At 43.4% G+C, this 11,195-nt stretch overlaps 1 non-coding gene across 1 annotated transcript; it reads left to right on the top strand.

Annotated features, from left to right (window-relative positions):
• Positions 1 to 10,707: 10,707 nt before the first annotated feature.
• Positions 10,708 to 10,782, top strand: Trnas-cga (transfer RNA serine (anticodon CGA)). The gene has a single exon. It is a non-coding gene; the product is annotated as a tRNA-Ser (tRNA).
• Positions 10,783 to 11,195: the final 413 nt, after the last annotated feature.

Raw genomic sequence — 11,195 nt, 5'->3', positions numbered from 1 at the left:
TTAGATAATCACTCACCGTGTGTTATGTATTCTTTGATAGATATGCTTTAATTGGCTTTTTAAAGAAGTTGGTTTTAGTATGTATAATATTTCAAAGTTAACTTATTGTGCTCTTTCATTTCCTGCTAGAAAACAAAGTTATGGTGTTTTGTTTGGTTATCCTCGGTACATTTAGGTTAAGTGTGTGACCCCAAGACCATGAGTACAGCTATTTGTACAAGCATCATAAGTGTTTTTCGTAATGAGGTAATGGTTACGTAGGTGCTCTCAGACAGTACAGTTGTAAAACCCAAACCTTAAACGGATTTTTGCAATGAGTCCGATCATTGTTTTTAGTTAAGATAGTCCTAATAAATAAGCAAATAAGTTAAGATAGTCCTTATATTAAAATTATATTTTATGCATTTGACATCCGAAAACAGATTCCATAGTTAGGCGATGACTGCAGTAAACTACTGGCCATTAAAATTGCCACACCACCAAGATGACGTGATACAGACGCGAAATTTAACCGACAGGAAGAAGGTGCTGTGATATGCAAATGATTGGCTTTTCAGAGCATTCACACAAGGTTGGCGCCGGTGGCGACGCCTACAACGTGCTGGCATGAGGAAAGTTTCCAACCGATTTCTCATACACAAACAGCAGTTGACCGGCGTTGCCTGGTGAAGCGTTGTTGTGATGCCTCGTGTAAGGAGGAGAAATGCGTAACATTACGTTTCCGACTTTGATAAAGGTCGGATTGTAGCCTATCGCGATTGCGGTTTATCGTATCGCGACATTGCTGCTCGCGTTGGTCGAGATCCAATGACTGTTAGCAGAATACGGAATCGGTGGGTTCAGGAGGGTAATACGGAACTCCGTGCTAGATCCCAACGGCCTCGTATCACTAGCAGTCGAGATGACAGGCATCTTATCCGCATGGCTGTAACGAATCGTGCAGCTACGTCTCGATCCCTGAGTCAACAGATGGGGACGTTTGTAAGACAACAATCATCTGCACGAACAGTTGGACGACGTTTGCAGCAGCATGGCCTATCAGCTCGGAGACCATGGCTGCGGTTACCCTTGACGCTGCATCACAGACAGGAGCACATGCGATGGTGTACTCAACGACCAACCTGGGTGCACGAATGGCAAAACGTCATTTTTTCGGATGAATCCAGGTTCTGTTTACAGCATCATGATGGTCACATGCGTGTTTGGCGACATCGCGGTGAACGCACATTCGAAGCGTGTATTCGTCATGGCCATACTGGAGTATCACCCGGCGTGATGATATGGGGTGCCACTGGTTACACGTCTCGGTCACCTCTTGTTCGTATTTACGGCACTTTGAACAGTGGACGTTACATTTCAGATGTGTTACGACCCGTGGCTCTACCCTTCATTCGATCCCTGCGAAACCCTACATTTCAGGAGGATAATGCATGACCGCATGTTGCAGGTCCTGCACGGGTCTTTCTGGATACAGAAAATGTTCGACTGCTGCCCTGGCCAGCACATTCTCCAGATCTCTCACCAATTGAAAACGTCTGGTCAATGGTGGCCGAGCACCTGGCTCGTCAATACGTCTGTCACTACTCTTGATGAACTGTGGTATCGTGTTGAAGCTGCATGGGCAGCTGTACCTGTACACGCCATCCAAGGTCTGTTTGACTCAATGCCCATGCGTATAAAGGCCGTTATTACAGCCAGAGGTAGTTGTTCTGGGTACTGATTTCTCAGGACCTATGCACCCAAATTGCGTGAAAATGTGATGGTTCAAATGGCTCTGAGCACTATGGGACTTAACTACTGAGGTCATCAGTCCTCTAGAACTTAGAACTATTTAAACCTAACTAACCTAAGGACATCACACACATCCATTCCCGGGGCAGGATTCGAACCTGCGACCATAGCGGTCGCGCGGCTCCAGACTGTAGCACCTAGAACCGCTCGGCCAGCCTCGCCGGCGAATATGTAATCACATTTCAGTTCTAGTATAATATATTTGTCCAATGAATGCCCGTTTATCATCTGCATTTCTTCTTTGTGTAGCAATTTTAATGGCCAGTAGTGTAATAGTATGTAACTACAAAGCATATTCTCTGTCATACATACATTGTGAGCTCGACATAGGCGTATCCAACGAGGTATGTGGACAGATGCCCCTGCCCCCTACCCCCTGCCCTCCTGCCACCCCCTCCCCCTCCCAAGCATAACATTACCTTCATAAACTGAATTTGCGTACATTCCAACTACAGAAACAGACTGATTAGTTGCGTAACAATGCGAAGACAGTCGGAACATATACTGACTAGTACATTTGTGTACTCAGCACCATTTGTCATGAAACTTAGAAATAACTGCGCCATTCACAGAGAAACTATCATGATTCATGCTCTCCTTCAGCTCGTACGCTTTTGATGCTCGTTAAACTTCCATTGAGTCAACATCCATCTCTAAATTTTTCTTTTTTTTACAGAACATGTGGAGTTACCACGTACATTTCATGTGACAGTATAGCAATGGAAATCAGTATAAAGACATGGATATTTGTAGGAAAATCAACATTGTCGGCTGGAATAATTGTGCACAGTGTGTATGCAGTCAAATTATATCGTATTTGATGTCAGTAGTACACTATATAACAAGACATCAACGATTCAGATGGTAGATGGTGGAACTCAATATAAAGGCAGTCGGCTCTTTGTGGTGTTTGTGTGTGTGTGTGTGTGTGTGTGTGTGTGTGTGTGTGTGTGTGTGTATGTGCCTTTACTGCAGATAGGAAACAGACACCATTAGTGACAGTGCGTGTTGTGTACATAAAGCACGATTGTGACAATGCCATGCGAAAAATAATTATCATGAGATGAAAAGGCAAAAATAGGTGCGCAAGTGGAAGTGAGACTCTCTAATCATCAAATCGACAAGACGTTGAACTGTTGAAGTACAGTGACCGACAATTTTGTTTCATTGGGCGCACTATTTGGAAACAACGTAACAGAAAATAATTTGAGGCATCCAAACGATCCATTCTACAGAAAGAAAGGGCTCAAACCTTTCTTCTCAACTTGTTGCTGATTTATAACTACTATTAACTGCAAGACGTGTACAACCAATTCTGACAGATGACAGACTTCTTGCATTCACGAATCGACTGCAGAAATCTGCTCTAACAACTAAAGTAAACAGCGTAGATTGCAGTTTGCTGAAAACATGCCATGGAGTACAGAATGGAAAAATGTGACCTTCAGCGACAAGAAGAAGTTTATTTTAGATGGGCCGGATAGGTTTCAGTGTTATTGGGATGATCTGAGAACAGAGCAGCAGGTAAGAGCGAGCAGAATATGTGGTGGAGGAAGTGCTAAGATTTGGGCAGCCTTCTGCACTGAAGGTAAATCACGCACTGCTTGACTGAACACTACAATGAACTCAAACATCTACACTGAGATTCTAGAGGCGGAATTGATTAGAATGTATGAGGATCTACAGAATGAAAGTCTAATGTTTCAAAGAGAAAACACATTCGGGCATTTTTCACCTATAAATAAGAATTGGTTTGAGGATAAAGATATAGATTTATATTAAAAATGAAGAAATTCCTACAGCTGTATTTAAGTGCCAGCCGGTGTGGCCGAGCGGTTCCAGGCGCTTCAGTATGGAACCGCGCGACCGCTACGGTCGCAGGTTCGAATCCTGCCTCGGGCATGGATGTGTGTAATGTCCTTAGGTTAGTTATGTTTAAGTAGTTCTAAGTTCTAGGGGACTGATGACCTCAGATGTTAAGTCCCATAGTGCTCAGAGCCATTTGAACCATTTGTATTTAAGGTGTCGATTTTATTTTGGCAATTAGTTTCAACGATGTAACAACGTCATCTTCAGGCCCATACACTTGTTGACGTCAACAGCGTGCGACTGATACTAGAAGTCAGTGGTGAGATACCGACGTGCTCCGTGTGGAAGGTGGCTAGTAACTCACTCCACCTTCCGCACGGAGCACGTCCGTATCTCACCACTAACTTCTAGTATCAGCCGCACGCTGTTGATGTCAACAAGTTTATGGGCCTGAAGATGACGTTGTTACATAGTTGAAACTAGTTGCCAAAATAAAATCGACACCTTAAATACAGCTGGGGGAGTTTCTTCAATTTTAATATAAATTTATACCAGCTGACGTCCCACTGTCCTCCATTTCAACTATGGATGTACAAAGATATAGATGCCTTGACCCGGCCAGCAAGATGCGCGGATGACAGCCATGTGCAAAACCTTTAGTGAATACTTGCAAGACGTCCTCATTGCAATGGAAGGCAATTTGAGGCAGTACGTGGGCTGAAAAGTATGATACAAGAAGAGAGGGAGATAATTCCACTACAAGAATTACAAATCCTAAAAAAACCAATGCCGAAGAGTTTTTTGAGGTAATTAGGAAGAATGGAGGTTGGACAAAGTACTAACAGTGCAGTAACGGGGCAGTGAGTACCTTTATACCAGTTTCCACCCAGGAAATATATATATCTTTCGCAAATTTAGTTTGTTACTCCCGTTATCAAAGAAATATGTAATTCCATCATGACTGTTTACGTCTTATATGTATCTACTACTTTCATAATGAATTCGGTACAATATGCAATAGACATTGTAACCTGCCAGGATAGCCGAGAGCGCTAACGCGCTGCTTCCTGGACTCGGGTAGGCGCGCCGGCCCCGGGTCGAATCCGCCCGACGGATTAACAACGACGGCCGGTGTGCCGGCCAGCCTGGATGTGGTTTTTAGGCGGTTTTCCACATCCTACTAGGTGAATACCGAGCTGGTCCCCTCGTCCCGCCTCAGTTACACGACTCATAGACATTTGCGACACATTCACACTATTTCACGATCTATACTCGACGCAGACAGCTGGGGTACACTAATTCCGTCCTGTGGGGTACGGGATGGCGGCAGGAAGGGCATCCAGCCACCCCTTAAAATTAACATGCCAAATCCGGTTAACATGGCCCACCCTGCGTAACCGCAGGACAAGGCGCAAGCGATAGAATGCAATAGACTTTGTACTATAACTGATTTTCACTACTGTATTGTTTCCCGTCCTCCTACTGAATTCCATAATATTTGTTTACTTTATGTTATAACATGTGAGCGCTGTTTCGGCTAAGCTGCAGAAGTTTCGATGGGAAAACCGTACACATTCTCCATACGGTCCCTATCGCGCCCAGTGCGATTTCCATATATTTGGTGTCCTGAAGAAAGATATTCGTGGCCGTCGATTTGGTTAGGATGAAGAGGGGCACACCTGGGTACAATCATGGTTCCGAAGGTTACCACAAATGTTTTTCCTCGAGGCATCTACTGTCTTGCCTCACAGTATTAACAATTACGGAAATTACTTTGAAATACTGTAAGAAACAGTTAACTTACTCTTTGCCACCTGCCTTGTTTTCATTTGACTGCCCATAATACTATTGTGGCTGGAAATCAGGAAACTTACAGCCCTTTATCTGGACAGTACTCACCGACCTCGAGTTAAAGTGCAGGATGTCTTTTATTGTGGTGATACTAGTGTTCAGTGCTTATAGTATCGGAATAAAATCAGCGATACAAGCGTTCAGTGCTTATAGTAGTGGAATAAAATCGGTATATGCCAACATAGTCCTTATATGAGCTAGCCCCAGATTGCCACACTACCTTCTTATCGCCCGCAAATTCCTCCATTAGTACGGTGGTGATCCCTTGATGTCTCCGAACGTGTCCTATCAACCGATCCCTTCTCATAGCCAAGTTGTGCTACAAATTTCTTTTTTCCCCAGTTGTACTCAGTACCTCTTCGGTAGTTACATGATCTGCCTATCTAATCTTCAACATTCATCTGTAGCACCACATTTCAAAAGCTTCCATTCTCTTCTTGTCTGAACTCTTTCTCGTCCCCGTCTCACTTTCACAGAAGGCTACACTCTAGAGTCTAGACAAATACCTATAGGGAAGACTGTATAACATAGAAATCTTTATTCTATGTCAACAAATTCTACTACTTCGGGAAATCTTTTCATGCCAATCTGCGCTTTATATGCTCAGCCATGATCAGCTATTTTACTACCAAAATAGCAAAACTCAACTCCTTTTAGTGTATCATTTCCTAATCTAATTCTCTTAGGATCGCCTGGTTTAATTCAACTACATTCCATTACCCTTGTTTTGCTCTAGTTGATGTTCATCTTATATCTCCCTTTCAAGACCCTGTCCGTTTCATTCAACTATTCTTCCAAGTCCTTTGCTGTATCTGACAGAATTACAGTGTCGTCGACAAACTTGAAAGTTCTTGCTTCTTATCGTTGAACTGTAATTCCTTCTCCAAATTTTTCTTTGGTTTCCTTTACTGCTTGCTCACAGTACAGACTGAATAACAATAGGGATACACTACAACCCTGTCTCACTCCCTTCTCAACCACTGTTCCTCTTTCACGCCTCTCGACTCTTATAACTGCCGTCTGGATCCTGTTCAAGTTGCATAAGCCTTTCGCCCTGTGTGTTTTACGTCTGCTGCCTTCAGATTTTCAACGAGTGTATTCTAGTCAACATCGTCAAACGCTTTCCCTAGGTCTACAAATGCTATAACTATAGGTTTGCTTTTGTTTCAAGACAGGCAAACCTATAGTTATAGCATTTGTAGACTAAAATAAGTCAGCCTTTCTTCGCATGTTCCTACATTTCCCTGGATTCTAAATTGATCTTCCCTAAGGTCGCCTTCTATCAGTTTTTTTCATTCTTCTGTATAGAATTAGTGTTAGTATTTTGCAGCCATGACTAACTAAGCTTATAATTCTGTTACATTCACACCTATCACTATCTGGTTGCTATGGAATTGGACTAATTTCTTCTGTCTCATACGTCTTGCACGCCACACGGAAGAGTTTTGTCATGGCTGGTTATTCCAAGGATGTCAATAGTCCGTACCGAATGTCGTCTGCCTCAGGGGTCTTCTTTCGACTTAGGTCTTTCAGTGCTATGTGAAATCTTCTTGCAATATAATATATCCATCTCACCTTAATGTATGTCCTCTAAGTTTTCTATAATATTTCCCTCAACTTCGTTTCTCTTGTATTGCCCTCTATGTGCTTCTTCCACCTCTCAGTTTGCCCTTCTTTGCTTAGTACTGGTTTTCCATTAGAGCTCTTGATATTCATACTTCTGCTTCTTTTTCCTTCAAAGACCTCCTTGATTTTGCAGTAGGTGGTATTTATCTTTCCCCTAATTATACATGTTTCCAAATGCTTTCATTTGTCTTCCAGCCATTCCTACTTAGAGGTTTTGCGCTTCCTGTCGGTGTCATTTTTAGACTTTTCTATTCTCTTTCGCCTCCTTCATTTACCGTATTTTTATATTTCACCCTTTCATAAATTAAATTCAATATCTCCTGTGATTTCCGAGGATTTCCTAAACCTTGCCACTTTACCTATTTGGTCCCTGCCGTCTCTCGAAGCTACTCTTTCGCACCTTCGTAGCCAATCGTTACCTAAAGCTCCCTCTAAAACACTCAACAACCTCTGCGTCTTTCAAATTCTCCCTTAATTTTCTACATTTCCAGTTTCTTCAGTTTTAATCTACAGTTCATAACCAAAGTGTATAGATACGATAAATTTCAAAATCAACTTTATAAATTCCCATCAAAAACGTATCATCATCTGTGAAGGCGTTTCTGTTTACAACATAGAATGTTTTGAATAACAAAAGTCTTAATCGTCCAATTGCTACGCCACGAACTCATAGTTCTCACTGTTTGATCACTGATTTGAGACTTCAAGCAAATCAATAATTTTGTCGAAGCCTCGTGGCATGATATTTTGAATTAATCCCTTCCACAGAAGCCTCACTGTTAAAGATGGAGTAGTTGGGAATCAAACTTGATTTTCAACAATCAATATCTGATGTGTAGTAAAGCAGTGTGGATTTTAGAAGGCGGGGACACAACACCTTTTTGTGCCTTGCCATTATGGTCTACTACGTCACACCAGGACACTGACTCTACTTCTGAACATCTTTCCGAATGTTTATGTAGCTGGCATATCATAATTATATCTTATTTTTGTACTACTAGTAATTTTTGCTTTGTATAGTCCGTGACTGCACACTACAATCGTTAATTATCCTTACCACAACTACAGTACCATGAAAGTCAACGTTAAGTGTTATAAATGCGCACCAGAACATACGTTACTTGCATTAGCGGAAAAATGACGTTATTAGCTGGTTCATCTCATGGAACTCTGCCCTATGTTACTAGGCATCCACCTGCCTTTTGATGTACACACCACTCCACTGATCGAAATTTAATTGCAGTCAAGCAATGAACGCATATTTACTAAACAACGTGTACGAAGGATTACAGGATGAGGGGTTTAGATGTTTAGTGTGTAATAGTGCCCTAAAGATAATTAGAAAACTTTTCAAATCAAATGTACACATATCCAAAAAAATGGAATAAAAGATTAAAATCTCTACACAGCAACAAAGAGTTGACAGTGAATGTGGTACCTCCAGCTTTCACATGAGTTTGGCTTCGAGACTGCATGTACTGCTCGTGATGGTTCAATAACTCTATTCAAAGTCGTTTCCGAGGTCTCCCACTCCTGAAAGGAGGAACATTTTCAGGAAGTCCGGATGAGACCTTAGTAGCGACTACAAATGGCTCTAAGCACTATGGGACTTAACATCTGAGGTCAGCAGTCCCCTAGACTTAGAACTACTTAAACCTAACTAACCTAAGGACATCACGCACATCCATGCCCGAGGCAGGATTCGAAGCTACGACCGTAGCAGCAGCGCGGTTCCGGACTGAAGCGTCTAGAATCGCTCGGCCACACCGGCCGGCGTGGCGACTACGGTTTACATTTCTTATCATTGTTGCATATAAGACGTTCTCTATAAAATTCAGATCGGGAGACCTCGCTGACCAGTGCCTTCCGTGGATGTGTGCATCTGCGACAAATTAACCCACATTAATAGGTCGTTCCAGACAGGCATTACTTTCTATGGTCGCAGGATTCACCTGTTCAACACAAATGTCGAATCAAAACATCTTCAGCCGTCTAAATTTCCAGTTATATTTTATTTTTTCTAGCAGTTTCAGCGTTACATTTGGTCATCTTCAAACCTTGAGTCTCCAAGTGATGATCGAAATGATCGCTGTATAATGGAGAAGTCTGCGAATACCTGTGAATGTATGTTGGCCCCTGGTTCGATTGTACAGGAGGTGGTATTTTTCCTACACGTCGATCAGGGACCTGAAGATGGCGTAATTTAACGGTGAAACAAGAAGCACAAATAAAATATAACTGGAACTTTAGGCACCCGAAAATGTTTTGATTTGATATTTTAAATGAAATGCATTCGAACAACAGAAGACATAAAGATCCATAAACCAATACAACATATGCCTCTTCAACACCCAGACCCCAACACAAGCATAGTAATCTCTTTCCACGACGCTCCTATGGCTGTACTCCCTTCCACCTTCCTTCTGGACTAGTGTGCGGCGACAAAAAATTTTCGGAGTGACTGAGAATTCATCTGCCACAATTACATGTTTCCATTAATTACTGATTCAATCTCTATGTGGTTGGGCAAGAGGCATACAGGACCAACTGTTATGATCCTCTGGATACGCAGTTGCTGGGAGCGGGGGTAAGAGCTAATTACAAATCAAAAACTCTGTGCTTGAAAGGACATATGAAGATGCCTGTGTAATTAGTGAGAAATTACATGTGCAATTTATTATTGGAAGGTAGGAGACGAGGTACTGGCAGAAGTAAAGCTGTGAGTACCGGGCGTGAGTCGTCCTTCGGTAGCTCAGTTGGTAGAGCACTTGCCCGCGAAAGGCAAAGGTCTCGAGTTCGAGTTTCGGTCGGGGACACAGTTTTAATCTGCCAGGAAGTTTCATATCAGCGCACACTCCGCTGCAGAGTGAAAATCTCATTCTGGAAACACCCTCAGGCTGTGGCTAAGCCATGTCTCCGCAATATCCTTTCTTTCAGGAGTGCTAGTTCTGCAAGGTTCGCAGGAGAGCTTCTGTAAAGTTTGGAAGGTAGGAGACGAGGTACTGGCAGAAGTAAAGCTGTGAGTAGCGGGCGTGAGTTGTGCTTCGGTAGCTCAGTTGGTAGAGCACTTGCCCGCGAAAGGCAAAGGTCCCGAGTTCGAGTCTCGGTCGGGCACACAGTTTTAATCTGCCAGGAAGTTTCATATCAGCGCACACTCCGCTGCAGAGTGAAAATCTCATTCTGGAAACATCCCCCAGGCTGTGGCTAAGCCATGTCTCCGCAATATCCTTTCTTTCAGGAGTGCTAGTTCTGCAAGGTTCGCAGGAGAGCTTCTGTAAAGTTTGGAAGGTAGGAGACGAGGTAAAGCTGTGAGTACCGGGCGTGGGTCGTGCTTCGGTAGCTCAGTTGGTAGAGCACTTGCCCGCGAAAGGCAAAGGTACCGAGTTCGAGTCTCGGTCGGGGACACAGTTCTAATCTGCCAGGAAGTTTCATATCAGCGCACACTCCGCTGCAGAGTGAAAATCTCATTCTGGAAACATCCCCCAGGCTGTGGCTAAGCCATGTCTCCGCAATATCCTTTCTTTCAGGAGTGCTAGTTCTGCAAGGTTCGCAGGTGACCTTCTGTAAAGTTTGGAAGGTAGGAGACGAGGTACTGGCAGAAGTAAAGCTGTGAGTAGCGGGCGTGACTTGTGCTTCGGTAGCTCAGTTGGTAGAGTACTTGCCCCCGAAAGGCAAAGGTCCCGAGTTCGAGTCTCGGTCGGGCACAAAGTTTTAATCTGCCAGGAAGTTTCATATCAGCGCACACTCCGCTGCAGAGTGAAAATCTCATTCTGGAAACATCCCCCAGGCTGTGGCTAAGCCATGTCTCCGCAATATCCTTTCTTTCAGAAGTGCTAGTTCTGCAAGGTTCGCAGGTGAGCTTCTGTAAAGTTTGGAAGGTAGGAGACGAGGTACTGGCAGAAGTAAAGCTGTGAGTACCGGGCGTGAGTCGTGCTTATTAAAAACAGTTCCTTTCAAACATACAAAATGACAGTGTTAGCCGGCCGCGGTGGTCTAGCGGTTCTGGCGCTGCAGTCCGGAACCGCGGGACTGCTACGGTCGCAGGTTCGAATCCTGCCTCGGGCATGGGTGTGTGTGATCTCCTTAGGTTAGTTAGGTTTAAGTAGTTCTAAGTTCTA

Source organism: Schistocerca serialis, chromosome 4, assembly GCF_023864345.2.
Source record: "Schistocerca serialis cubense isolate TAMUIC-IGC-003099 chromosome 4, iqSchSeri2.2, whole genome shotgun sequence".
NCBI lineage: Eukaryota > Metazoa > Arthropoda > Insecta > Orthoptera > Acrididae > Schistocerca > Schistocerca serialis.
This window is presented reverse-complemented; position numbering and strand designations above follow the sequence as displayed.